The following is a 27456-nucleotide window of genomic DNA, read 5'->3' on the forward strand; positions in this document are numbered from 1 at the left end:
GAAAGTCATACAATCAGAATCAAAGGGTACAGACGTTTACAGAATAGACTATTTTTCTTGGTAATATGCATTTAAGACTCCTCTATGTCTTTTCATTGCTTGATACCTATTTTTTTTAGTGTTAATATTCTATTGTCTGCATGCCACAGTATACTTATCCATTTACCTACTGAAGGGCATCTTGGTTGCTACCAAGTTTTGGCAATTAGGAAGAAAGCGCCTATAAACACCTGTGCAGATTTTTGTGTAGACTTAAATTTTCAACTCCTTTGTGTAAATTCCCAGGAGTGCAATCACTGGATTATATGGCAAGAGTATATTTAGTGTTATTAGTAACTGCCAAACTTTCCTCCATAAGTGGCTCTACCATTTTGCATTCTACCATCAATGAATGAAGAATTTCTATTGTTCCATAACCTCACCAGAACTTGGTGTTTTTAGCATTCTAGCTTTTGGCCATTCTATTAGGTGGGCTGGGAAACCTCACTAATTAATTTGTAATTCCCTAATTACATATGATGATGAACACCTTTCCATAAACTTATTTACCATCTGTATATCATCTTTGATAATGTGTCTGTTCAGATCTTTAGCCCAATGTTTAAATAGGTTGTTCATTTTTTAATTGTTTTCACAGTTTCAAGAGTTCTCTGTTATTTTTCTCTACATATAGTTTTTTGTATATGACTGTCCTTTATCAAATGTGTTCTTTGTAAATATTTTCTCCAAGTCTATGGCTTGTATTCTCATTCTTTCTACATACACTTTAGAACAGAAGTTTAATTCTTTTATTTTTTTTTTTGGCAGGGCTGCTCGGCTTGTGGGATCTTAGTTCCCTTATCAGGGATTGAACCCTGGCCCTTGGCAGTGTGAAAGCTCAAAGTCCTAACCACTGATGGCCAGAGAATTTCCAGTTTTTCATTTTATTGAAGTCCAGCTTAAAAACTATTCCTTTCATGAATCATGTCTTTGGTGTTGTATCACCAGGAGTTTATTAACACACACCAGTCAGAATGGCTATGATACAAAAGTCTACCAAAAAAAAAAAAAAAGTCTACAAATAATAATGCTGGTGTGAGTATGGGAAAAGGGGAATACTTTTACATTCTTGGTAGAAATGTAAATTGGCACAGCCACTATGGAAAACAGTATGGACTTTCCTTAAAAACTAAAAATAGAGCTATCATATGATTCAGCAACACCACTCCTGGACATATATCCTGAAAAGATGAAAATTCTAATTCAAAAATACATGCATGCCAATGTTCATAGTGGCACTATTTACAATAGCCAAGCCTTAGAAACTACCCAAGTGCCCATAACAGATGATTGGTTTAAGAAGATGCAGTATGAGTATGTGTATGTGTGTGCATGTGTATATATATAAATAAATGTGTATACACACACACACACACACACACACACACACAGTGGACTATTACTCTGCCATAAAAAAGAACGAAGCATTGCCATGTGAAACAATATGTATACAAAACAGAAACAGACTCACAGACATAGAAAACAAACTTACAGCTACTGAAGGGGAAAGAGAGAGCGGGATCAATTAGTAGCATGGGAGTAACACACACAATGCTGACTTCAAAGAATGAGTTAGAAATTATTTTCTCTGCTTCTATTCTCTGAAATTGATATAATTTCTTCCTTAAGTGTCTGGCAGAATTCACCAATGAACCCATAAGAAAGACCAGGTGTTTTGTTTTGCAAAGTTTTAAATTACTGATTCAATTTATTTAACAAATATAGGCCTATTTTGATTATTTAATCCTTCTTGTGTGAATTTTGGCAGATTGTGTCTTTCAAGGAATTGGCTCTTTTCATCTAGGTTATTGCATTTGTGAGCATACAGTTTTCACATTATTCTCTTATTATCTTTTTAATGTCCATGGCATCTGTAGTATTGTCTCCTTTATTGATTTCCTGCTTTAAATTTCATTGGTTTTACCTCTGATTTTTATTTTCTTCTGTTTACTTTGGATTGAATTTGCTCTCAATTTTCTAGTTTCCTAAGATGAAAGCTTAGCTTATTGATTTTATTTATTTTTGCCATGCCATGCAGCATGCGAGATTTAGTTCCCTGAACAGGGATCAAACCCATGCCCTTTGCAGTGGAAGCACAGAATCTTTACCACCGGGCTGCCAGAGACATTCCCTTATTGATTTTAGATTTTTCATTTCTGATATATGTATTCAGTACTATACATATGTTACCTTTGAACATCATATTCATTGATTTCCCACAAATTTGTATAAGTTGGATTTTCATTTTCATTTAGCTCAAAATATTTTTATATTTCTCTTGAGATCCGTTCCTTGGCCTATGTTTGATTTACAAGTATGTTAAATCTCCAGGTGTTTAGGGATTTTTCAGTGGTCTCTCTGTAATTGATTTCTAGTATAATTCCCTTAGGGTCTGAGAGCAGACTTTTAAGGGAATTTTAATTCCTATTCCTTTAAAACTTGATAAGGTATTTTTTATGGCCCAGAATGTAGTCTATCTTGGTGAATGTTCCATGAGAGCTTGAAAAGAATATGTAATATGCTATCATTGGACGGTATCATCATATACTGTGTGTTAAACTAACACACAATCTATCACTGGATGAAATCTACAGATGTCAGTTATATCCAGCTGACTGATGGTGCTACTATGTTCTGACTGATTTTTGGCCTGCTAGAGCTGGCTATTTTTGATAGAAAGCTATTAAATTCTCCAACTATAATAGTAGATTCCTCTTTTTTTTTTTTTGACATTCTATCAGTTTTGGCCTCACTTATTTTGACACTATTGTTAGACGCATGCACATTAAAAATTGTATATCTTTTTGGAGTCTTAACCTCTTTATCATTATGCAATGCACTTTTTAAGTCTGAAGTCAGCTCTGTTTGAAAGTAATATAGCTATCTTAGCTTTTCTATTAGTGTTAGTGTTTGCATAACCTTTACTTTTAATCACTATGTGTCTTTACATTTAAAGCGGTATCCTGTAGAAAACATATAGTTGGATTTTGTTTTTTGATCCACTCTGATGATCTCTGTTTTCTAATTGGTGTATTTAGACCGTTGGTATTTAAAGTGTTTATTGGTATAGTTGAATTAATATCTGCTATTACTTGCTTTCTAATTATAGCCTTGGTTTTTTTTTTTCTTATTTTTGTCTTAACACTTTCCCTTTCTTTTGTGGTTTTCACTGAGCATTTTGTATTTCCCTTCTCTCTCATTTCTTAGCATATGAGTTATACTTTTTAAAAACCGTTTTTTAGTGGTTGCCCTAGAGTCTGCAACAGACATTTACAACTAATTCAAGTCTACTTTCCAATAACAATATATACTGCTTCATTGGTAATGCAAGTACCTTATAGTACTCGTAATTCCACCTTCTTGTTTGTGTATCATTGCTGTCACTTATTTCACTACATGAGAATATACACTATATGTGTATATATGTAATTACAACATACATACATTATATAGCCATGTATTTTGTATATCCACATATGATTTAGTATTGCTACTATTATTTTGAGCCAACTATTATATGTTAGACCAACTAAGAATAATAAAAATAAGTCTTCATTTTATTTTCAGTTGCATCACCAATGCTCTTCCTTTATGCAGATCCTTGCTTCTGATCTATGTCATTTTCCTTCTCTGTGAAGAATGCCTTTTAGCACTTCTTACAGGGAAGACTACTGGCAACAAATTCCTTCCATTTCTTGTCTGAGAAACACTTTGTTTCTCCTTCACTTTTACAGAACAATATCACAGGGTACAGAATTCTAGGTTGATGGATTTTTTTTCTAATCTCCATATTTTAAATATCTCCCTCTACTTAATTTTTGCTTTCTTGGTATTTTGGGATAAGTTGAATGTAATTTTTATCTTTGCTTCTCTATAGGAAAGGTATTCTTTTTCTTCTTTCAAATTTTTTCTTTTCCTTTGATTTTCTGAAGTTTGAATATGATATCTATGTGTGGCTTTTTGTTTTGTTTTTGTTTTTGTTTTGTTTTGGCATTTATCCTGTTTAGTGTTCCCTGAGCTTCCTGGAATATGTGGTTTGGTGTCTGACATTAACTGGGGGAAATTCTAGTCACTGCTACTTCAAATATTGCTTCTGTTCCTCTCTTCCTCTGAGCATTTCCATTTTGCCTACGGTACATCTTTTGTAACTATTCCACAGTTCTTGGATATTCTGTTCTGGATATTCTGTGTTGTTGTTTCTCCTCTCCTGTATTTTCCATTTCTGAAGTTTCTGTTGTTATATCCTCAAGTTCTGAGAATCCTTCTTCAGTCATTTACAGTCTACTTGTGTGCTCAGTCACTCAATCCTGTCTGATTCTTTCCATCTCATGGACTCTAGCCCACCATGCTCCTCGGTCCATGGGATTTTAAGCAAGAATATTGGAGTGGGTTGCCATGTCTTTCTCCAGGGGATCCTCCTGACCCAGGGATTGAGCCCATGTCTCCTGCACTGCAGGCAGATTCTTTACCCACTGAGCCATCGGGGAAGCCCACAGTCTACCTGAAAGTGAAACTGAAGTCGCTCAGTCATGTCCAACTCTTTTCGACCCTGTGGACTGAAGCCCTACTAGGCTCCTCCATCCATGGGATTCTCCAGGCAAGACTACCGGAGTGGTTTGCCATTTCCTTCTCCAGGGGATCTTCCTGACCCAGGGATTGAACCCGGGTCTCCTGCATTGTAGACAGATGCTTTACCATCTGAGCCACCCTTAGGAGTACTCAAAGGTACATTCTTCATTTCTGTTACAATGCTTTTCACCAGAAGTGGTTATTTTTTTTCCCTAAAAATTTTCATTTCTGTGCTAACATTATTCATCTGTTCTTGCATGTTGTCTACTTTTCCATTTAAAATCCTTAGGTTTTAGTTTAAAAAAAAAAAAATCCTGGTCTGATAATTCCAACATTCCTGCCATATCTGACTCTGGTTCTGATGCTAGTTTGGTCTCTTCAAATTCTGGGGTTTTTTTGTTGTTGTTGTTGTTTGTTTGTTTGTTTTAACCTTTTAGTATGCCTTGTAATTTTTTGTTGTAAGGTGGACATGATGTACTCAGGAGAAGAAACTGTGGTAAAAATGCCTTTAGTAATATAGGGGCTTCCCTGGTGGCTCAGTGGGAAAAAATCCGCCTGCCAATGGAGGAGATGTGGGTTCTATCCCTGAGTCAGGAAGATTCCCTGGAGGAAGAAATGGCACCCCCCTCCAGTATTACAGCCTGGGAAATCCCATGGAGAGAAGAGCCTTGTGGGCTACAGTCCATGGGGTCACAAGAGTCACTACTTAACAATAATCAACAACAAATGAGGTAGTACAGTGTGGAGAAGCGGGAAGCATTCTAGAGTCACACGATTAGGTCTTATCTCAGTCTTCTGGTGAGTCTTTGCCCCTGGACTGTGAATTTCACTAGAGCTTGTCAGTCCCCTCTGCCCTCACTTTTAAAAGAAGGATAGAATAGCTGGAGGAGTCTGGAGATGCATATTTCCCTTCGCCCACATGGGAGGTTAGAGGGATCTGCAGTATTCTGAGCTCTGATAAAAGTTTCCCTGAGGGGAGGCCTTGTCAAGAAGAACACAATGCTCTGGCATATTTCAAAACTGTTCTTCTCCCTGCTCCTTCCAGAAGCAGAGACAATTTTCCTCTAATGTTTCTATTAAATATATTATAAATATTTAAATATATTTAGCATTTACTTTAAAGCCCTGGTAGAGTTCCTGGAGGTAAAATTCACAAAAATATGCAGCCTGCCCACCCTCCATAGCTGGGCTTCCCTAATGACTTATCCCTATGATTTTTATCCACAGTGAAGCTCCAGCAGTTTGCTAATTACAGGATTTTTTCTACCATGGCACTGGTTGCTGTGGCCATTTCTACTCACATACTTCTGCTCCAACAAGTTTACAGTTCTCAGAATCTGCCTGTTTATCTCCAATTTTGGAAGCAGTAGTTTGCCCTATGACCATACTTCTTCTGAAGGAACAAAGAACAGTTGTTGATTTTTCAGTTTGCTCAGCTTTTCATTTAGTAGTATGGCAAACTCCTCACATGATGGACTGGAAATAGAAAATCTCAGTATTTTTCTTTTAGGATTTAAAAAAAACTTTTATACCATATGTCATCCTAGAAATATATCATCTTCTTTTGCAAATATGTATTGGGAAATAGTAGTGACTAAAATTCTGTGATCACAGTGAGCTGTTTCTCAAAAAGGGTTTTCACAATGTACAAATAAAGTTGTTAGAAGACACTGGTGAAATAACCTTTAAGACCTATCAAAGAAGGTGTAGACTGACCAAGGTTTTATATATATTTATAAAAACACTTGCCTTTTTCTAACTCTGATACCCATCAGATTTTATTCATATATGTAATATAGTTATATATGTAATATAGTTATAAAACAAGTTAAGGTTCTGGGTGAGAATATAATTAGCATGCTAAATTCACATTTATAATATTTTTGTCAGCATGTATGTTTACAGAATGACCTGTGGTCTTTTGAAGTCACTGCTATCTACTATTTAAGAAATGATATGCATGATTTTTATAGGCATGGTATGTTTTATATTTCCATGTACAAAACTAACCTTCAGTGAGTATGTTGTAAACTGAAATCTTGAAGAAGTCTCAAGATTGTTCCTAACTAGTACTAATCTCTGTTAAATTATATCCTGTTCATATATCAGTTTAAGAGGAGTTCTCTTAAGGATATTAGCCTGACTTCAGAGATGGTTTAATTTAGCATTAATTAATATCTGAAAAAGTGGACTTTTGTATTCACTGAGTAAAGAAAGTAAATCAGCAAATTTCTCTGAATTTCCTATACTCATCAATTTTGCATTCATGTAGACAATCTGTCATTTTCAACTAGACTTTATTTCCTTTACTTACTAAAATGACTCATTGTTATCTCAAGTTTTTCAATAAGCTTGACATTTTCTTTAAAGATTAATCCAGGAACTCATCACTTTAGTAAATTGTACACAGCAAAAGGCAATTTTAGAACATTTTTCTTCAGGGATTAAAGACAAGTCAACTTTTTATCCTTTGTATTGGTGTGCAGAAATGAACTTCCTCTTAAGAACAAAATATACATCCTTAAGAGGTCTGAAAAGCAGAATCCTTTTTTTTTTTTCTTTCTACAACATCTATTCCCTCAAGGAATATTTAAAGTTTGGTTTATGGAAATAAGACCAAAATAATTTTACTCTCTGCTATTTCACATTCTGATAAATATTGCATAAAGTATAAAAACAATCTGTAAGTAACCCTGAATTCAACCTTCAGAGTTCTGAAATATTTCTCATAAACGTTCAAGCATTTGAATGAAATACTATTGCTTTTTCCTTGAAAGGAAATAACAAGGTCATTTACAAAATGCAATGAAACAAATACTTAGTTAATATCTGTGATATGCTGCAAGTAGTCATAAGAAAGCGAAAGTTGCTCAGTGTCCGACACTTTGCAACCCCAAATTCTCCAGGCCAGAATACTGGAGTGGAAGCCGTTCCCTTCCCCAGGGGATCTTCCCAACCCAGGGATCAAACCCAGGTCTCCCGCATTGCAGGCAGATTCTTCTGGAGTGGATATCCTATCCCTTCTCCAGCAGATCTTCCTGACCCAGGAATTAAACCAGGGTCTCTTGCATTGCAGATGTATTCTTTACCAGCTGAACTACCAGGGAAGCCCATATGTATATTCAAATTCAAATTTCGAAGTTCAGTGAAATTTCGGAAAACATTACTTTGCCCAAGTTATTCATTCTATAGATGAGGCAATAGTAATAAACTTCCTGCCTGGCATCACATGACAAGTTAAAGAACTCATTTAAAGTCAATAATGTATTTTCGCAATACAAATTTGTATTAATCCTGTTTGACCTGTCTGAAAAATGCATGCTATAAACATAGGAAGATGATATGCCTTGGAAGAAGATTAGAAAACAGACTTCCAAAACAGGTAAAATGAAAGTCACTCAGTTGTGTTTGACTCTTTGCGACCCCATTGACTACTGGACAGGGACAGTTTTCTATTTTTTTTCCAAAACAGGTAAAGTATATGAAAATGAATATTGAAGTCCAGAAGAAGCTAGTTTACTTCTGTAGGTGACTGTAAACAGGCAAATGTAACAATGGCAGCAAGGACCAGCATCTTTTATCAAGAAACTGTTGTAGCTCAAGAATTGTACCTTGGTATAATTGTACCTTGCACAGAATTGTGCAGCCATTAAAACGGTTTCATTACCCCCGAAAGAATCCCCATGCCCACTATCACTTATTTCCCATTTCCTCCCAATCTCCCCAGTCCTAGGCTTAAAAAAAAAAAAAAAAAAAAAAAAGAATTGTACCTTGGTAATACCAGTATAAATTTTAAGAATTTCAAAGGATGCTTCAGTAAGTTACACTGTCAAAGACTACTGGCTTTTCTTATCTGGCTATGTGGTCACATATAATTATGTCAATAAAAGATATTAAAAATCTTAAACCAACTCTCTGATTTTAGAAAGTTCTCTATATTTGGAAGAAAAGAAAAGAAAGAACTACTCTATCAGTTTATACTTCATTTTACTAGCATCAATTAGAATATTAATCATTATGAGTTTTTATGCTACAAAAACGTTGGAATCAGAATTCTCCAAAAGTATGGGTCCACATTCAACAAATAGCTATTATGGGCTTCCAATGTTCCAGGTGCTATGCTAGGCAATGGTCATAACACTTAAAACAGAAATAGAACTCCCAACATGAAACTTACAAATCACACTCAAATTCTACTGGACTTTGAGCCTTTAATGATAAAAACAATAATGAGAGAAAAATGCACTCCAACCACCATGAATTTATATCCCACTCTCCCCCCCAGTTAATTAATAAAGAGGGTATTTCAAAACTTTTGGAAAACTTCATTGAAGAATCATTGATGTGTAATTATTTTTCCCTATGAAATAAATGTCAAGGATACTTGAGTTCATAACTAGTTTTCTGAAGGATATGATCTCATCTGGAGAGAAGAAGCTAAGAGATGCTGAGAGCAGTGCCGTTTCTCCTAGCTGGAAGGAAGCTGGTAACCACACAACTCAGAGAAAGGAAGCAGAAAGAAGAACATACGCACTGCTCATCTTTTAGGAGGTTTCAGCTCCAAAAATCTACTCATAAATTAGTTGTTTAAAAACTTAAGGTAGCTTTTAAAATCCTGTTTGTATTTTAAAGTAGATTTTTAAACACATAAGGTACCTGAAATACTATCCAATTATAATAACATCAGAAAGGAGTACAGTTGCCAGTATGTGTGACATTTTAGCTACAAATGTTTCCTTGGCCCTAGAAACTCACAGTATTTTGTGTCAAACAGAACACTGGTAGCCTTAAAGGGACAGCAGTAAAAGTAAAATTATATTATTGCCCCTTTACTCACCATTTTATTCATATATATATATATTCACCAAATATTTATTCAATGTCTACCACATGCCAGCCACCATTCTAGGTGCTGAAGTTATATGTGACCCAAACAATGCCCTTGTTCTCACAGAACTCACATCTTCTGGGAGGAGCAGAAAATAAAAGAAACTTTTCTGGTCACACCTCCTGGCTTGCAGGAGCTTAGTTCCCCAAACAGGGATTGAACCTGTGCAGTGGAAACTCAGAGTCCTAACCCTTGGACCAACAGGAAATTCCCATTTTTTTTTTTTAAAGCAGCAATGAGTGCTCTAGCAAGTGATGATAAACCTAATGAAAGGAAATCAGACAAGGTTAAGTGTGGTAGTTCTGCTAAATGGTTATGGGTTTGTTTTTCCTTTCGGCCACACCACATGGTATGTGGGATCTTAGTTTCTGGACCAAGGATTGAACCCATAACCCCTGCAGAGGAAGTGCAGAATCTTAAATACTGGATTTCCAGAAAAGTCCCTGAATTTTATTCCTGGAAAACTAACACTCTCAAGGAGAGATTAGAAGAAAGGAAGAAGCAACATAAGTGGATACCTAAACCAAGGCTGTTCCAAGAAAAGGAAATAGCGAGCACAAAAACCTAGAGGAAAGAGGATGCTCCTTTTGTTGCTTGGACAGCAAGAAAGCCATGGCTATTAGAGTGAGGGAGAGAACTGGAAAGAAGTGGAATCAGAAATGTAAATATCAGCTGAGATCTTGGAGGCTACCAAAAACCCCTGGCTTTTACTCTGAGTTAAATAGGGATTCATCAGTGGCTTTAAGCAGAGGTATGAGCTGCCAATTTTTAAATGATTAAGCTTTGATTTCTGGATTTGGGTAAAACACCTTGGTAAGGTGAGGAAGGGAGGGCAAAGTCAGAAGCAGGAGATCCATTAGGATGACAAGGTTATATTCAAAGTTAGACATGATAGTGGCTTGCAAGAGTGTGGAAATGGTGAAATGATAGGAAATGGGTCAGATTCTGGATATAGTTCAAAACTAGAGTCAACAGACTTTGTTGAGGGACTGAATATTTTTATCTGTCTTTTCATTCCCTCCTAAAAGTCCTACTTCCCTAACTTCAGGGAATAAGGTGTTTTTTTTTGTTTTGTTTTGTTTTTGTTTTTTTTAAGTTATCTAAAAAAGATGAACCATATTTATATCAGATATCTCATTAGCCAACACTGGGTGAAATGTTGTTTCAATGCACCAATGTCTCCCAAGTTCTGAGGGAAAATTACTTTGAACATGGAATTCTATACACCATTATTTTATCAATTAGCTCTGAGGGAAAATTCAAGGCATTTTGGACATGCAAGGACTCAGTTTTCCTCCTACACACCATTTCTGGACAAAATAAATAAATTGGGGATATAAATCAGTGAAAAGAAAAGGAAAAGAAAGAAAGAATAAAATCCCAAGACATGGAACTAAAGCAACGGTGGACCTAACCAGGAGAATAATGAATGAAAACTAAATCAGAATAGAATAATCAGAGAGCACAGAGAAGAATGAGTTTAAACAGAAGGTATATTTCATTCACCAAGTGGTATAATTAAGAAACTTGAAAAATCATTGAGACAGATGAGAATTTTTAGTTGGCTCCATTTGACAGATGGGGAAGCTGATTCAGAGAGGCTAAAGCTGCCGTGTTGTGTAAGAACATACACAGCTTATAAGAAGGCAAGTCAGGATTCAAAAATATATCTTCCTAACTCCAAAAACCAGACTGTTTGTGAATTCTCTGGTACTCCAGTGGTTAGGACATTATTCTTTCGCTGCCAAGGGCCCAAGTTTGATCCTGGTCAGGGAACTAAGATGCCATAAGCTGCACAGTGCAGCCAAAAAAACAAAACAAAAAGAAATTGTTTGGTGGAATCCAACTGTTTAGGAGTTGCTTGATTTATCAGAAAAAAGGAGGCAAAGAACACTGAGTCCAGGGAAAATATGGTGAATAGCTGAAAAAGCCAAGAAGGTGGAAGAGAAAGCTCATATAGGTGAGAACACCAAGAAGGAAGACATTTCAGTCACAAAGGAACAGAGTGAAAAAAAGAATAGGGTGAGGGCTTCCCTGGGGCTCATTGGTAAAGGATCTACCTGCCAATCCAAGAAGCATTGTTTGATCCCTGATTCAGAAGAGTCCATGTGTCATGAAATAACTGGGCCTGCGCTCTAGAGTCCAGGGAGCCGAAACTCCTAAACACACGCCACAACTACTGAAGAGGCCCACACGCCCAGAGCCCACGCTCTGCAACAAGAGCCGCTGCAATAGGAGGCCTGCGCCCCACCACCCCGCTCTCTGCAGCCAGAGAAAAGCCCGTGCAGCCATGAAGACCCAGCACAGCCAAAAGTAAATCAATATTTTTTCAAATTAAAAAAAAAAAGGATGAGGGAAGCAGAAATGGAGACAAGCCAAATGGCCGTGGTAAAATATTCTATAGGGTTTAAGGATAAATTTGCAAATCGGGAGATGTCAAAGATAATTCAAAATGTATAGGGAAATTATTTAATCCGATGTCTTGATCTCTTCCTTAGTAAAATGAGGATAATAATAGCACCAACAAAAATAGATGTGATGTAAGAATTGAATAAGATAACCTCTGAAAATCCCTAGTATGGTTCTTGACACAATGTGAAGACCTTAGTTAACACTGACTATTACTAAAATGATAAATATCCTATTATTCAATTTGAGGCAATGGTCTTCACCTCTTTACGCCTCCATTTTTTTTCTAGTTAATGCAACAGATAGTCTCTAAAGTTTCTGTTTCTTGTCAATAATAGTCTATGATTCTATCTTTGAAAATGAGCTACATTTTTTGCAAATCTGATGAATGATTTATGGACATATTGAAGTAAATGTGATGGGAGTCCGGGGAGCAATATCTTATAAGTAGTGGGAGATGTCTCCAGTTTGTATAGCTAGATCTAAAATAGAAAAACATACTCAAACACATGCATACTCAAACACACACATACATGCAAACAAAATTAAACCCACAATTAAAATTAAGTCCAGAACAATCTGTTAAAAGGTCAGAGAGAGGTGGATAATGTCTTGGATAATTTGTCACAAGGAGGAAAGAGTTTGAAACAAGTCTTTTAAATGTCCATAGTTTGTAATAAAGCATTTATGCATTGAAAACTATATTTTCCTTGTTTATAACATGTTCTCCCCTCACCCTTTTAGGTCTTTTCCATGTTTAAAAATAGTTGCTTGCCATTTAGTTGTATGAATACCGCCATGCTATTATTATATATTTTTCTAGAATTACCACTCTTTTTCCCCCTTTATCATGATTCTACCAGATAAAAAGGTATTTTCCTCTGTATTGTTGTAGACATAGGCTCTTTGTAAACAAAGTAGTTCTATACAAATATATCCAGTGATTTTGAAAAGCATTTCTATATGTAATAGGATTGACCCATTTTCACAAGTAAAATTGGAATAATGGGTAAGAAACAATTTTAAAACCAGAGAAAATGGCAGCTCTAGCTCCAATTATCTGTTCCCATGCACATATGCGGTAATATCATTAGAGCTGGTTAAATTGCCATAAAACCTTCCAAAAGTCTGAGTCAGCTTGGTTACGAAAGAGAGTGACACTCTTGAGAGCTTTGTCACCTCCAGTCCCTGGATACCAAAGCGCTTACTCACTTGTCCGGTTAAAAGCTACTATTTTAAGTTCAAAGTAGAAAGCTCCTTTTGGGTGGTAATGATAGTTTAAAATAAACAATCTAGAGGTTGGGGGGTGAGGGGAGGAAGCCTGCATTAAATATCTACTCTATTTCCCCTCCAGGAACATTTTATCACAATCAGTTCTTTCTTATTCTGTATCAATATTCATGACCCAGGTCATGAAACAGTTTGTGAGATACAGATCACCCCTTCCCCCACTGTTGCATCACTGGTGTTCAGAATTCTGGAACTGTGTGTGTAAACATGAAAGCCATGTGTGCTTGACCACATGGGAAGGCATCATTATGACCTAGGACTCCTACACTAGAGGGAACACCCTGGCCAATTTTAACATCACCACACCAGCTGTTTGTTTTATGTGTGAGCGCCTATGTGATTCCTCAACTGTCTTCTAAGGAACCATATAAAAGTAGTTTCTATAAAAGACCCTGGGGATTTTTCACCTTCATGATATTTGGGAAAATGTATGACATCAATTTTTTAAAAATCTTATATTTGTAGACAGTTTTACTAAATCATTCCTACCAAAGAGGAATTAACTCAGAAGTCCAAAAACTTTTTGAATGAGAGAAAACACACATGCATGTGCAAACACATGCTCTCAATAGTTGTTGGAAAGAGAAAACAACCTAAATTCCCACACTGTATCTTGCTAGGTATCTTTCACGTTTGATCTACCATTTTAACCTTTTATAACACAGAGACAATTGCTATTTATCTCACCTTCATGAAGGAAGCACACCTATTGAATAAATGTTTACTGAATGCTTGAAGCTTCAAGTGAAACAAAAATACAAAGTTATATTTAATCCCTTTCTTAGCAGAAACGAATCAATGTATAACCTTTATCAAATTCTGAGCAGATTCAGCTTATAACCAGATATAACTTACTGTCCATAAAGGTATAGGAAGAGAGGAAAATGGTAATGTTCTAACATAGGCTAAGATCCTCCTTATGAAAGCTCAATAGTGTTCAGACATGGTAATGCTTTTAGTAAGAAAGTTTACGCATAAGTACTTTCACACAAACTTTCACTATTTGGATCAAGGGCAATTAAAATAAATACATCATCTTCAGGTCAAAACAATGATAAGCATGCAAATAAAAAAAGAAAGTAATTTTTAAAGCTTATAATCTAAATTCACTAAATCTTAATGTATTAGAAAAGTATAATAAGTTATAACCACTAAATAAGTTATATATCTTCAAATTTAGAAGGAAATTTTACTCAGCAAGAAAAAATGAAAAATACCTATTCTCAGATTTCCTTATGTTGGTTAAATTAGTCACTCTCTTGATAATTTCTTCTAAAAAACAGCACATCCAGCTGTTAAACAGTTCAAATTTAATTTCTAAATCTCATAGGTAAATAATAGACTTGGAAGACATAACCTCTAAATTATTCCATACCTAAACTTCTTATACCAAACATTCCTTGGTGTTTGGTTTATCTCTTGGGGAGAAAATTCTTTATTTTGAAAAGTTAAATTCCTCCCATTTACAGTACCACATTTCAAAGATTCTGATCATTCCTCTTTTTAGAAAGATAGTATGATTAGAAAAAAAATTCTATGAAAGAAGAGTTCAAACAGCCCAACTTTTAAAGTAACTACAAGTTTATTTTTTTGATGATTTAATTTCAATTCTTTGTTAGGCAAGGTTTCTATTTTTGGATAATCAGTGATGACATCCATCAAAAAAGATCCTAAAATTCCAACCAAAAAAGGACTGAAAATTTACTCATATTTAAAAAATTCCAACCAGTCAATTTACAATTTACAATGGGGACAAAAAAAAAAAAAAAAAAGCACCAGGAAACATATATCAGGTACCCAGGATGAGACACAAATTCTTGGTGTTTTAATTATTTTTGACTTGAGACTTTAAAAAAAATGATAAGTATAAATGAAAAACTCTTAAAAGCAATATGGGAAAAGAAGAACAATACCCTAAGTATTGAAATCTAACTTAAAAAAGAAATACCATGTCTTGATATGTAACTTAAGATGGAAGAGGGCTGAGGGAGGTGTGATAATGGGAAATTTAAGAGGGAGGTGAGAAAGGACAGGGGTGGGTACAACTGAACTGGATATGGAGGATGATCAAACAACCGTTTTCCTGATTATTCTGTGGTCACAGGGTCGAGTTGCCAAGTCAGTTTACCAATTCTCTCGCATTTGAAGTTGCTTACAAATAAGAAAATATTTTTCGAAAAAAAAAAAAAAAAAAGCATTTGTGAGACTGGGTGGCAGGAATGTGCATTTCTGTCACAAGTGGCAGAAGTAAATTACAACCAGAACCAAGACACAATTTGCCCACATTTCGAAAACACACACACACACAAAAGTTTGGCATAACGGATTCCGTTTGCTGCAGGAGGGGGAGGGGAAAAGAAGAGAGTAATCCTATATTAAGGCACAGCCTTTGAGGCTCCGGTAAGCTGCATATTGGGTAGTTCCAGACCTAGACTTCGGTGAACTTTGATGCAGGACCCCATCAGAGCCAGACAACGGCTGCTCCACTATGAATAAAATTGCTTGATTCCTCCGCGCTCACGGACACACAAAGCCCGTACTCTCAGCTGTTACATAAGTCTCTGGAATCCCTGGATGGTGTTTGTAAATAGCGCTGCCATGCGCACGGAACCCACGTGTCAAATGTTGATGTGACCGCGTGTAATCGCAAGGCGAGAAAGTGTCAACAAGCTCCAAAGAGAAACCTCCTATTTCTCTGGCCCTAAAAAAAGAGCATGTGAGTATCAAGGAATTATTCCTAAGGGAGGTTTTTTTTTTTCTCTCCCTCCAACCCCTGCCCCCTGCAAAAAAAAAAAAAAAAAGAGTAGTGGGCAGAAGAACTGGAGGAAATGACCAATCTCCATCACATTTCTTTTCTTCTTTAAGTAGCTCCTGACCTAGGACATGATCAAAATTAACTGCCTGCCTAATTAAATTTAGGGCAAGTTTTGTAATCTCAACAGGGCATTCTGAATGCACTTTCTTCCTCCTTTCAAGACTTCTTGTTTTTCTTATTATAAAAGATAGCATTACACAACAACTACTAAGACACTAAGTAGGCAAACTGTTTGCAAAGTAACAATTCTACATCCAAATAAAATTACAATATGATCCTTTCAGAGGAAAGTATCCAATAGCTTCATCTGAGTGAACAGAAATACAATTTAGTTTTCCACCTGTCTTCTTTTAAATTTCACCCTCACTATACTCATTGTAACTTTTCAATGGGTTTGTTAACAGAAAACAAACTCTATTCCTTAAGGAGGGTAAATTCTTACCAATATTAGAGGAAACTGACAATGTCAACAACCAACCTTTTTATTCCTACATATGAAAAGTTTCCCATAATCTTCAGGATTACTTGAAACATGACAAATTATAACAATGCAAAAATACTGATGCAAATTGTCAGTAGTAAATTAAACTATTAAAAAAAAATACTGACTTCAGCAAAACCTCATATATGTTCTTCAGTCATTTTAAAATACCATGTCCTATATCTTCTATATGCTTGATTTAAAATGTTTCAATATATTGAAATTTTACTTCCCTAAGGTTAACCAAATGTCCTTTCTAATTTTGATTTCTGGTAGAAAGACATTAATTATGTCATAGTTATTTTACCTTTGTAAGCTATTAGTAAAATGTTTACTAGCTTTCTTTTTGGTCAATATGTTTTTCTCCAAGCTAAATGTGGTAGATAATTCAAAAATTAAAATACAACTTTGCTTTCATTTCAGTGTTATATATAGTATAACTTCACAGGAGAAAAAAAAACATTTAGGTGAGTAGACTACAATAAAGATAGATGAAATCTAGAATGCAAAGTTTAGAATGCATGCTTTCTTGCTGAACTGTACCTGCTTCTCCTTTTACAAAAATAATTTATGTGGTGAGTATTTTCAGGTTGGAAGATTTGTTCTTCCTTCATACTTTTTAAAATTTTTCCTGTTTTAAAGAGAAATAATTGACATACATCATTGTATGTTCTTCCCTCATGTTTGAAAGTATCCATTTATGGTATTTTTTCCCTTTTATTAGTTATGTTTGGCACATGAAAATATGAACATAAAGTAAATTAATATCCTAATAACTGAATTCACTTTTTTAGAGGCTCACGCTAATTTTATGAACTATCACTGTATTTGCAGAAATGATTTCTTGTTCTGTTATGATGTACACAGTAAGACAAACAAAAAGCTAATAGTGATCCAAACTAATTAGTGGGAGTCCAAAAGTAATCCTTTTAATACAAAAATCATGAAAGGTTATAAAAGAACTGACAGAAGGTTATAGCCAATGGCAAATACGAAAATTCTGTGGCTTCAAAGTAAGAAACTTCAAACAAAAATGGAAAAAGTGCTGAAAGAACAAACATTAAAAAATAAATTAATAGGAACAAGACAGTAGGTTAGGGATGGAATCTGGGTGTGGTGTCATTGCATTATTTTTAGATTCTTGTGCTTTACTTTAGAATCAGCACAGCTAATAATTAAGGTATTTTAAAAATAATAATTAAGTACTCTTGTTTCTCAATGCAGAGAGGAATGAAAAATAGGAGAAATAACTCAGAGATAGATCACATTATATCCTCTAGGCTTCATTACTACTATTGAAGCCTTTTTTTTATCCATTGCTAGATTAAAAAAAATTAATTTGAGGAGAAATAATAAAAACTCTGAGAGTTGGGTGAATAGTTTCCATTAAAGTATAATCTAATCATAGAAATGGTATTTAATATTCTATCAAGGAAAAGACATGATGAGGCAAGTTTTAGCAATAACTAATGAATCATGACAATAGTAATTAAAATTATTATTACTTTGTGACATCCACAAATTTAATAAATCTCAAAACTGCAAAAGCAGGAAATGAAAGGCTTCAACACTATGTATGGTATACCTTTGTGGGAGATCTACTGTCTATGTTTGACCATGGGCAAGTATGTTCTCTCTGAAGAGAGCAGTCATTCCATCAGCAAATATCCACAGCCCACTGTTTTTCTTTTGAATATAGTGTATCCTTCATGGGCTTCTCTGATAGCTCAGTTGGTAAAGAATCTGCCTGAATTTGCAGGAGACCCTGGTTCAATTCCTGTATCGGGAAGATCCACTGGAAGGGATAGGCTGCCCACTCCAGCATTCTTGGGCTTCCCTGGTGGCTCAGCTGGTAAAGAATCCTGCAATGGGGGAGACCTGGGTTTTTGATCCCTGGGTTGGGAAAATCTCCTGAAGAAGCCAAAGGCTACCCACTCCAGTATTCTGGCCTGGAGAATTCCATGGACTGTATAGTCTGTGGGATCACAAAGAGCTAGACACAACTGAGCAGCTTTGACTTCCACTTTAGAAAAGCAAAGATGGAATATTACACTCAAATTCAGTGAATAGCTTTTTGACTATAATAAAAATAGCATGAAAATATACTATCAGCTGAGGTGGTTCATAAAGTGTCACAAGAAATAAGAGATGGTAGAAGCAAATAAGCTACTCTTCTCTCCCATAAGAAAGATCAGACCTATATTCTACCTTATTGCTTTCCATAACAGTCACTGGCTATGGAACAACAGACTGATTCCAAATTGGGAAAGGAGTACATCAAGGCTTATATTGTCACCCTGCTTATTTAACTTGTAGAGTACATCATGAGAAATGCTGGACTGGATGAAGCACAAACTGGGATCAAGACTGCCAGGAGAAATATCAATAACCTCAGATACGTAGATGACACCACCCTTATAGCAGAAAGTGAAGAGGATCTAGAGTCTCTTGATGAAAGTGAAAGAGGAGAGTGAAAAAGTTGGCTTAAAACTCAACATTCAGAAAACTAAGATCAGGGCATCTGGTCCCATCACTTCATGGCAAATAGATGGGGAAACAATGGAAACAGTGACAGACTTTATTTTGGGGGGCTCCAAAATCACGGCAGATGGTGAGTGCAGCTATGAAATTAAAAGACACTTGCTCCTTGGAAGAAAAGCTATGACCAACCTAGACAGTATATTAAAAAGCAGAGACATTACTTTGCCAACAAAGGTCCATCTAGTCAAGGCTATGGCTTTTCTGGTAGTCATGTATGGATTTGTGAGAGTTGGACTATAAAGAAAACTGAGCACCAAAGAATTGATGCTTTTGAACGGGTGTTGGAGAAGACTCTTGAGAGTCTCTTAGACAGAAAGGAGATCCAACCAGTCAATCCCAAAGGAAATCAGTCCTGAATATTCACTGGAAGGACTGAGGCTGAAGCTGAAACTTCAATACTTTGGCCACCTGATGCGAAGAACTGACTCATTGTAAAAGACCCTGATGCTGGGAAAGATTGAAGGCAGGAGGAGAAGGGGATGATAGAGGATGAGATGGTTGGATGGCATCACCAACTCAATGGACATGAATTTGAGCAAGCTCTGGGAGTTGGTGATGGACAGGGAGGCCTGGTGTGCTGCAGTCCATGGGGTTGCAAAGAGTCAGACATGGCTGAGCGACTGAACTGAACTGCACAATCACTATGTCAACTTCTTGACAGGTTAAAAGGTTCTAACAGTAGTGTCTAACATGAACCTGGCACAAATATACAACAAACCTACCAGTAAAGGTTATAATCATATTCTTAAAAGGTATCTCTGGGTCATCTCTATAGCTATTCCTTGAAAAAGTAATGATTACAGTAATTACATGAAGCCAAGACATGTCCTCATTGAGTATAACAACAAGCGCACATTATTAAAGCTGAATGTTTCAAGATCATTGGCTCTTCCCCCGGAGCTGTTAACAGTCATGATGCCAAGGTAAGGGACCCAACTGGCATCATTCTCAACAGAATAAAAGGGAAAGAAGTACTGCTTAACAAGAAGAATGTTTGGTATCTAGAAGTATATAAAGTTAGAAATTAAAATAAAGCCAACCCCAAGTAATTCCTGTGTGTCAAAAATAATGTCCTAATTTCATAGGGGCTATTCCTAAAAATCTGAACTCATTTTACCATTAACAATCTGTAAAATTTTGTTGGTGTTTGTAAAGACTGGCTATATGTAGCAAAACATGGAGAGCCATCAATGTTCATATTCTTTTCCCCACTTGTCTTGGCATCACAAAGACTTCTGTAGACCAGTTTCTTTCCTCAAACTTATTTCACATGTATGTTGTTAATAATGCTGCTACGGATATTCAGGGACAAGTTTTTGTGTAGATAGTTGCATGCATTTTAAGTCTCCTTTTATGACTTTCCCTACACAGCCTATGTTACCAAAACATGTTTATTATTACTGGTGGTATAGTATAGTGGTTAAAATACTGACTCCAGACACAGACCGCTTAAATTCAAATCCTAACTAAGACATGTACTGGCTGTATGAACTTGGGCAAGTTATTTAATCTCATTGTGCATTAGTTTCCTCTCCAGAGATAGGGATAACACCACCACCACCTATCTCTAGAGTTGTGATGAGAATCAAATGATGTAACTTGAAATGTCATAAAACATTAAAACAACTTAAAATATTTTTAGCAAAAAAACATTTGAGTAAACAAAAGCCTATATTCTGATACACATTTTTGATAAGCCATGGTAGCACAAGCACACGACTGATGAAGTAAAACTGTGTTAAACTTCTGTTTTCAGGGGGGGGAAATGTTTAAAATTATCTGGTCATGTGATAAAATGGTATATAGAATGAAATATACACATATACAAACATTCAAGTCAAATCTGAGTAAGGTTGGTAGACTACATCAATGTCAGTCTCATGACTGGGATATTATACTATAGTTTTGCAAAATGTTACCACTGGGGAATACTGGACAGAATGTCCATGTCCAATTATTAGTTCAAACAACTGCATGTGAATCTACAACTAGCTCAATAAAAATTTCAATTTAAAAATATAAATTTACTAAACATCATTCAACTGTATGCTTATGATGGATGGCTTTTATGGAACAACTACCATAACCTGTAGAAGTTACATTTAAGGAAAAAGCAGCATCATTACTTTCATCATCAGTATCACCAAAGACCTTTTACTTATTGAGAATAGACTACACATTTTCTAATTAAATTATACTTTTTAGCTACTTCTACATTATTCATTATATCTTTCCCCCTCAGCTTTTATTTAGAGTAACTGACATATAATAACATTGTATACACTTAAAGTATACAATGTAACAATCTGTAATAGGTATATATTGGGAAATGATTACCACAATAAGATTAGTTAATATATCCATGACCTCACATAGTTATGAGCAACTTTCAAATATACAAAAGGGTATTGCTGGCTATAGTCACCACACTATGCTTTCAACCCAGCACTTATTCATTTTACAACTGGAAGTTAGTACCCTCTGAACACCTTCACCCCACCACCTCTGACCCCCAACCAATTAAACCTTGACTTAGTAGTATACCAATAGATTCTATTAGGGAATAAAAAGACATAGAACATAAGTCTTTTTTTTAGAATTTATTTATTTTAATTGGAGGCTAATTACTTTACAATATTGTAGTGGTTTTTGCCATACATTGACATGAATCAGCCATGGGTATAAATGCATTCCCCATCCTGAACCCCCCTCCCACCTCCCTCCCCATCCCATCCCTCAGGGTCATCCCAGTGCACCAGTCCCAAGCACCCTGACTCATGCATTGAACCTGGACTGGAGATCTAGTTCACATATGATAATATACATGTTTCAATGCTATTCTCAGAACATAAATCTTTCAACAGACATAAATCTAACTTGAAAGAAACATTTATGGTATTTTTAGTGAAGCAATCACTCCATTTTATGTCCTAAGTTGTCCTCCAAAACACTTCATACCAATTCACTCATCTTTTTACTTAATTCTCAGATGATCCAAAGCTTGAATTCAAGTCAGTTTGAGGAACAACCCTTAGTAAGTATAAAATATTGATTTCCAAATTCTTAATACTGCAGGTAGGTTGACATTATCACTGAACTTATTTTTACACAAAATATTGAAAATCCACCTACCATCTATTTATACTTCTTGAAACCTGGCACATTTAACTGCATTTCATGACAAATGGAAAAGGTATAAATGAAAGCTGATAGAATTTACTATTTTGGAATGGGCAACCAAAAATCTATTTTACTGAGAAAGTATTGTATGTCTATCTTAGGATTTTTCTGCAGTGCACAATTTAGGATAAGAACAATGCTGGAAATAAGCAAATACACACAATTCTTTTTGGCTGGTAGTCACACATGATTCAGGTGTATTGCTTTACCCTCTTCCTTTCTGAAACTCTTCTCTCCTACAACATACCAAACCAACAGATGCACTATGTAACCTTCTTAATGCCACAGTATTCACTGAGTTTTGGCAGTGAATCAAAGTAGAAATTGGAGATCTAGACCAAGTAAATACTGTATATTTGGCAAAATCATTTGTGGTTGTGTTCTTCAACACAGTTTCCAAGATAACCACCAGCTCTACTTGGCAACCTTACTCTCCCACAGTTAGGACTCCAATTGTATTAAGAGATATTTTCTTGCTACTGGTGCCTTTACTACTCTTAAGAACTACTGTGCAGTGATGGCCTAATAGTTGAGAAAATGTTACTTTCATGAACCATCACTGACAGCTAGCTGATTCAAAGTTTTAACCTGTCTCCATGACTCAGATTAGAGTAGAACAGACTGCATGGTTGTTTACAAAAGAAGTCTCTTCCTGGTGAAGATGGCTAGGTAAGACTAATAAATTCTAACTAGCGACAACATCAACAACAAAGACAACAATTGAACTCTTGTAGTAGAAGGAATTAGGGCAGAGAAAAGCAGATTGAACACTTTCTAAATATTAGACATTCTAAAAGCTGTCAAACATCTATAGCTTTTGAGAACATTTTATGGTAATTTGAGAATTCATAAGAACATACTAACTTGGATTTGGGGCAGGATGAAAAATAAGAAGGTCAGGTGTTTCTGTGAATCATAAGAACTTCTTAATGAGTCAGCAAATAAGGAAATACATTTCAACAGTGACATCTGGCTTACAGCACTGTGTATGGGTGGAGCACTGGAGAAATTGATAGAGAAATTCTAATTGATAGAGAAATTCTAACTCCAACAAGTGAAACCAAAACATTAACTCCAGTCTTTGTTATCTAATATAAGTCTAGTGCCCAAACAGAACTCTGGAAGTCTGTCATAACAACTCCTGGGCAGCTGCATTTCACTTGCTGGGAGTGACACAGACTTGCCAATGTCTAGGTCCATGTGCCACTGAATCAAAATTCCATCAATCCTGTTGGCTCCTAGCATGGACCAGCAGGAGACCAGACCTAATTGGAGCCTTAAGAAGTTTGGTAAATGTGTGAATTTAAACAAGACAAGAGACTTCCCTTATTCCAAGTTAATTTCTCATTAACCACTAGCTTAATTTTTAAACATAAGCAAAACTACTGTAGTTTAAGAAAAATTATCTATCTTGTTATTCTCCACTATGACTCCAATAAAATTCGATTACCCAAAACAGGCCAAGCTGTGAAATTTTTGGTGAATCCAAGTAGCACTGACTTTCACAAATATGGTAAACAAAGAGCTGAGATTATATCTTTCATTGTAAACTATTCCATAGTAATTCAAGTAATTTTTCTAATAACAGAGAAAGCACTTTTATTTGGATTGATGAATAATATGCACAGGTCCTTCCTATAATCATTGAAGTCCCTCATACAATATTCATTAGCAGTTACTTTCAGAAAAGAGTCTAAATTGGATGCTGGGAAAGAACAGGCCTTCATGGTCACATTCAAAATGATTAACCAATCTAGATATTCTTATTTATCAACATGAGCAGCAAATATTATATCTATTACTAGTTGAATAGCCTGAAGACAGTATATACAACATTGGAAAAGTCCCCCCAAAGTAGTTAGATACTACTCTTGGCAAAAGGAATTATATATTTTAAATTCTGAATTGCTGGGATAATTAACCACAGTTTTCTCAACAGATAGTAAGCATTTCTGCTAAACTCTTTTAGTGTTTTCTTTATTATCTGAGTACAAATAAGAACAACCAAATGAGCTGTTTCTATTCCACAAAGATGAGTAACATGTCTCCCTTGTAATCATGCCTCTACGATTAAACTTAACTGCTTTCCAGAGATCAAGATGTAGAGTTACAAAGTGAACTACTAAGGACAAGTAGTTTTGGAGATGCGATTTATGGAGCAATGTCCATTATTGCGTTTTTCCCCCATCCATCTTTTAATCGTACACATGACTTTTAAACTTGTTTGACTTCCCAATCTTTCACTAACACTTCTCTGTTTAAGAGCATTGAAATATCAGTATTTATTATGTTGAAATGTATATTCTACTTCAAACCTATTATGAAACACACAAGCAAACAAGGAAAAGAATATAACTCCCCTCCAGTATTTCGACTTTCTATTAAAATGCAAATATAATGATTTCATTAGCCAGGCAACAATACCCACAGTCTTAAATCAAACCAAACCATAGCCAGTATCTTTCCTATATACATTTCCAACTGTCCCTAAGATAGAATCTTACTCTTATGTTGGATTATTTATTGATGAATATTTTTGGATTTGGATTTGCCATTATCTATCCCTGATTGGAGAAAGAAAAGCATGATGTATGATTCGAGATTTTAAACTGTGGCTGTATTCTACTCCCTAGACAGGCAAATATAAAAATATTTTACTAAATTTTAAACGACTGGAAAATGACCCCTGTTCAATTCCTAAACAGTACAAGGAGGAGGTAAAAAACTCACTCAATACAATTAAAAGTATGTCATGAGGGCAATAGCCTGTAAATTTCACGTAAATTTCACATTCGACCTTCCCAGCAGTCTATCCAGCCCACACTTTATTTTGCCACAGATAGAAAACTCTCCATAGAAACTTAGCTTAGTATCACTAGAAAAGCAGCCTCCATGAAAAAGATTGATCAAGAGTCATGTATGAGTGAAGGAAGAAGGAGTGAAGGAAGAAGGAGAAAAAGAAGAAGAACGGGAAGAAACGGGAGGAGAAAAGGGAGACACAGAGAAAGGCAGAAAGATAAAAAGACCAGAGAACTGCGAAGAAAGAAATTTGGATGCGACTGTAAGAAATCTGCTCTCTGCGTCTCCGTTTCTTTCCTGGGATTGGGTTTCATTTCTTTCTGCGCCCCTGACCTTGCAGTCTCCCCTCTCCGCTCTCCCCCCGTGCCCGCGCCCGCCGCCTGCCCCCTCCCCCGGCCTGCGCCTGCCTTTGTGTCTGCCTGTCACTTACCGGTGAACCCGACGAAGCGGATTTGGGAGAAGCACAAAGCCAGGACGCAGATTTGCCCACAAATGCTCTCACACACGTTCCCCCACGCTGGAAGGTACAGCCCATCGCAGAGCTGATGGACCTTGAGAAAAGTGGGGTTCGGGTCTTGGCTGGGGAAGCCGAGAAACTCTTCTTTCCTCTCTCGGCTCCGCAGCGCTAACAAAACCCGCGGACTTCAGGAGGGGGAAAAGGAAAAAAAAAAAAAAAACCAAAACAAAACCACAACAACCCCCGACCGAGTGGACTCCTGTTCCACTCGCCGTGACACTCGCCGAGCGCGGCCCCCCGAAAACGGGACGCGGGGCCGGCAGAAGGGGGCGGACGCAAACGCACACTCAGATCCAGACCCCCAGCGGAGAAAAGGGTCGAAAAGCGCCCGGTCCGAGTGCTCCCCGGGGGTGGGTGAGGATACCCCCGGGGCTCGTCTGCCTTCCCCCGAGGGAGCGGGTGGGGGAAGAGTCAAGGGGAAAGTCGTGCCCCCCGACAGCTGAACTAGTTTAGCAAGGAAAGCAGGGACAAAAATCACTTTCCGGAGCATAAAAGGCCGGGAAAGCGGCCGGCCGGACTCACAAAGGTAAGTTTTTCTGCGTGAGGAGGGCACGAACATTCATGAACAGGAGGGAGAGCACACACAACTACAGGTTTAAAAGGGGGGTGGGGGGGAATTAAAACTATATTTGTCAGCCATGTTGAAGAGGCTCCAGTAATTTGTGAAGCTTCCCTTCTTCCCTCTTGGTATTTGTGGGTGACACTGCAGACTTTGCTCCCCAGTCCCTGTGAGCCCGAGAGAAAGCGGAGGGGAGAGGAAAGGGAGAGTTTCGCGGCATAAGAGAAGCGCTCTGACCTCGTTCTTGTCTCTCAGCCTTGCAGCAATCCAGCAGTTTGCAGTCGGGTCTCCTTTCTAACAAATCCTAAAGGGCAGCCATCTTGCTTCCTTCTGCTTCTCTACGAAAGCAGCCTAGCCTCCGCATCAATATTCATAAGGCAGTTTGACGTCTGTTCTCATCACTCGGCGGGGCTGGCGTCTCGGGGCGGCCGCGGCAAGGGGGCGGACGTGACTCGCATGCGAGCCGGGCCTGGGCGCGCGGCGCTCGCTAGGAGGAGGCGGCGGGGCCGCCCGAGCTCTAGCCGCTGCCGCCGCCGCCGCTCCCCGCCTCCTCCTCCTCCGGCTTCTCCGCCTCCTCCGCCCCGCTTCCTCCTCCTCCTCCTCCTCCTCCTGGCCGCCTCCTCCTTCCCCTCCGCCCCGGACACCGCCTTCTCCGCCCGGGCCTCCACCGCCGCCCCGGGGCTCTCGGCCCGGACTCCCCGGGAATTGGCTCCTCGCCCCGGGGCTCCCGGCACAAAAGCCGGAGGCACCTGGGGCCGAACGAAGGGGCGCGCGCTCGAGGCTGGGACTGCGGAGCCAGGGAGGGGAGCGGTGCGCCGGGAGGAGCGCGGGGGAAGGTCCGGACCCCGGGACCCTTGGATGGGTCTCCACCCGGGTGGAGGCGTGGGACTGGCGCGACGGCGGAGGTAGTGTGGGTCCCTGGCAGGAGGATGCGAGACCCTAGCTGAACCTTTGAAACTTTTTTTGGAATCGCACCCACGGCCACCTTAGAGTAGGTGCGCACCTCCCCAGTCCCCAGTCCCCGCGCATCCGCCCGGACTCCCACCTCCTGGCAGGTATCCCCGCGCACGCCCCGGAGCGCACCCACCTTCGCCCGCGCAGGCCCGCACCCCACCCCCCGGTAGGTCCATCGCCTCGCCTCGCGCCCGCTTTAGCATCCTCTCCACACGGTCGTCTTAATCTCGCTCTGCAGAAGCACTCCCCAATTTCTCAGAGGGCATGCCCTTAGTGCTTTAGGGGCCTGTAGTCTCAAAGACGCGACAAATTAGGAAATTGACCGAGGCCCGCTTCTCACCGCCCCAGTCCACCTTCTGTTTACTTTGGCCACGTGGGCTGAGAAGAAGGATTCACGCAGATCCGAGAGGACTTT

The 27456-nt window shown here is 37.8% G+C and overlaps 1 protein-coding gene across 4 annotated transcripts in view; it reads right to left on the reverse strand.

Moving 5' to 3' along the window:
• TET2 (tet methylcytosine dioxygenase 2) overlaps positions 1 to 26526 on the reverse strand; it is a 133734-nt gene extending 107208 nt beyond the window's left edge. The window contains exon 1 of one of the 4 annotated variants that reach the window (XR_006334720.1): positions 26325 to 26523. The gene's annotated coding sequence lies outside the window, so the exon portion shown is untranslated. Of the gene's footprint in view, positions 1 to 26324 lie in introns of all 4 variants that reach the window. The other 3 variants (XM_043871471.1, XM_043871470.1, XM_043871472.1) reach the window with 3 other exon arrangements.
• Positions 26527 to 27456: the final 930 nt, after the last annotated feature.

This window comes from Cervus elaphus, chromosome 17 (genome assembly GCF_910594005.1).
Source record: "Cervus elaphus chromosome 17, mCerEla1.1, whole genome shotgun sequence".
Classification (NCBI taxonomy): Eukaryota; Metazoa; Chordata; class Mammalia; order Artiodactyla; family Cervidae; genus Cervus; species Cervus elaphus.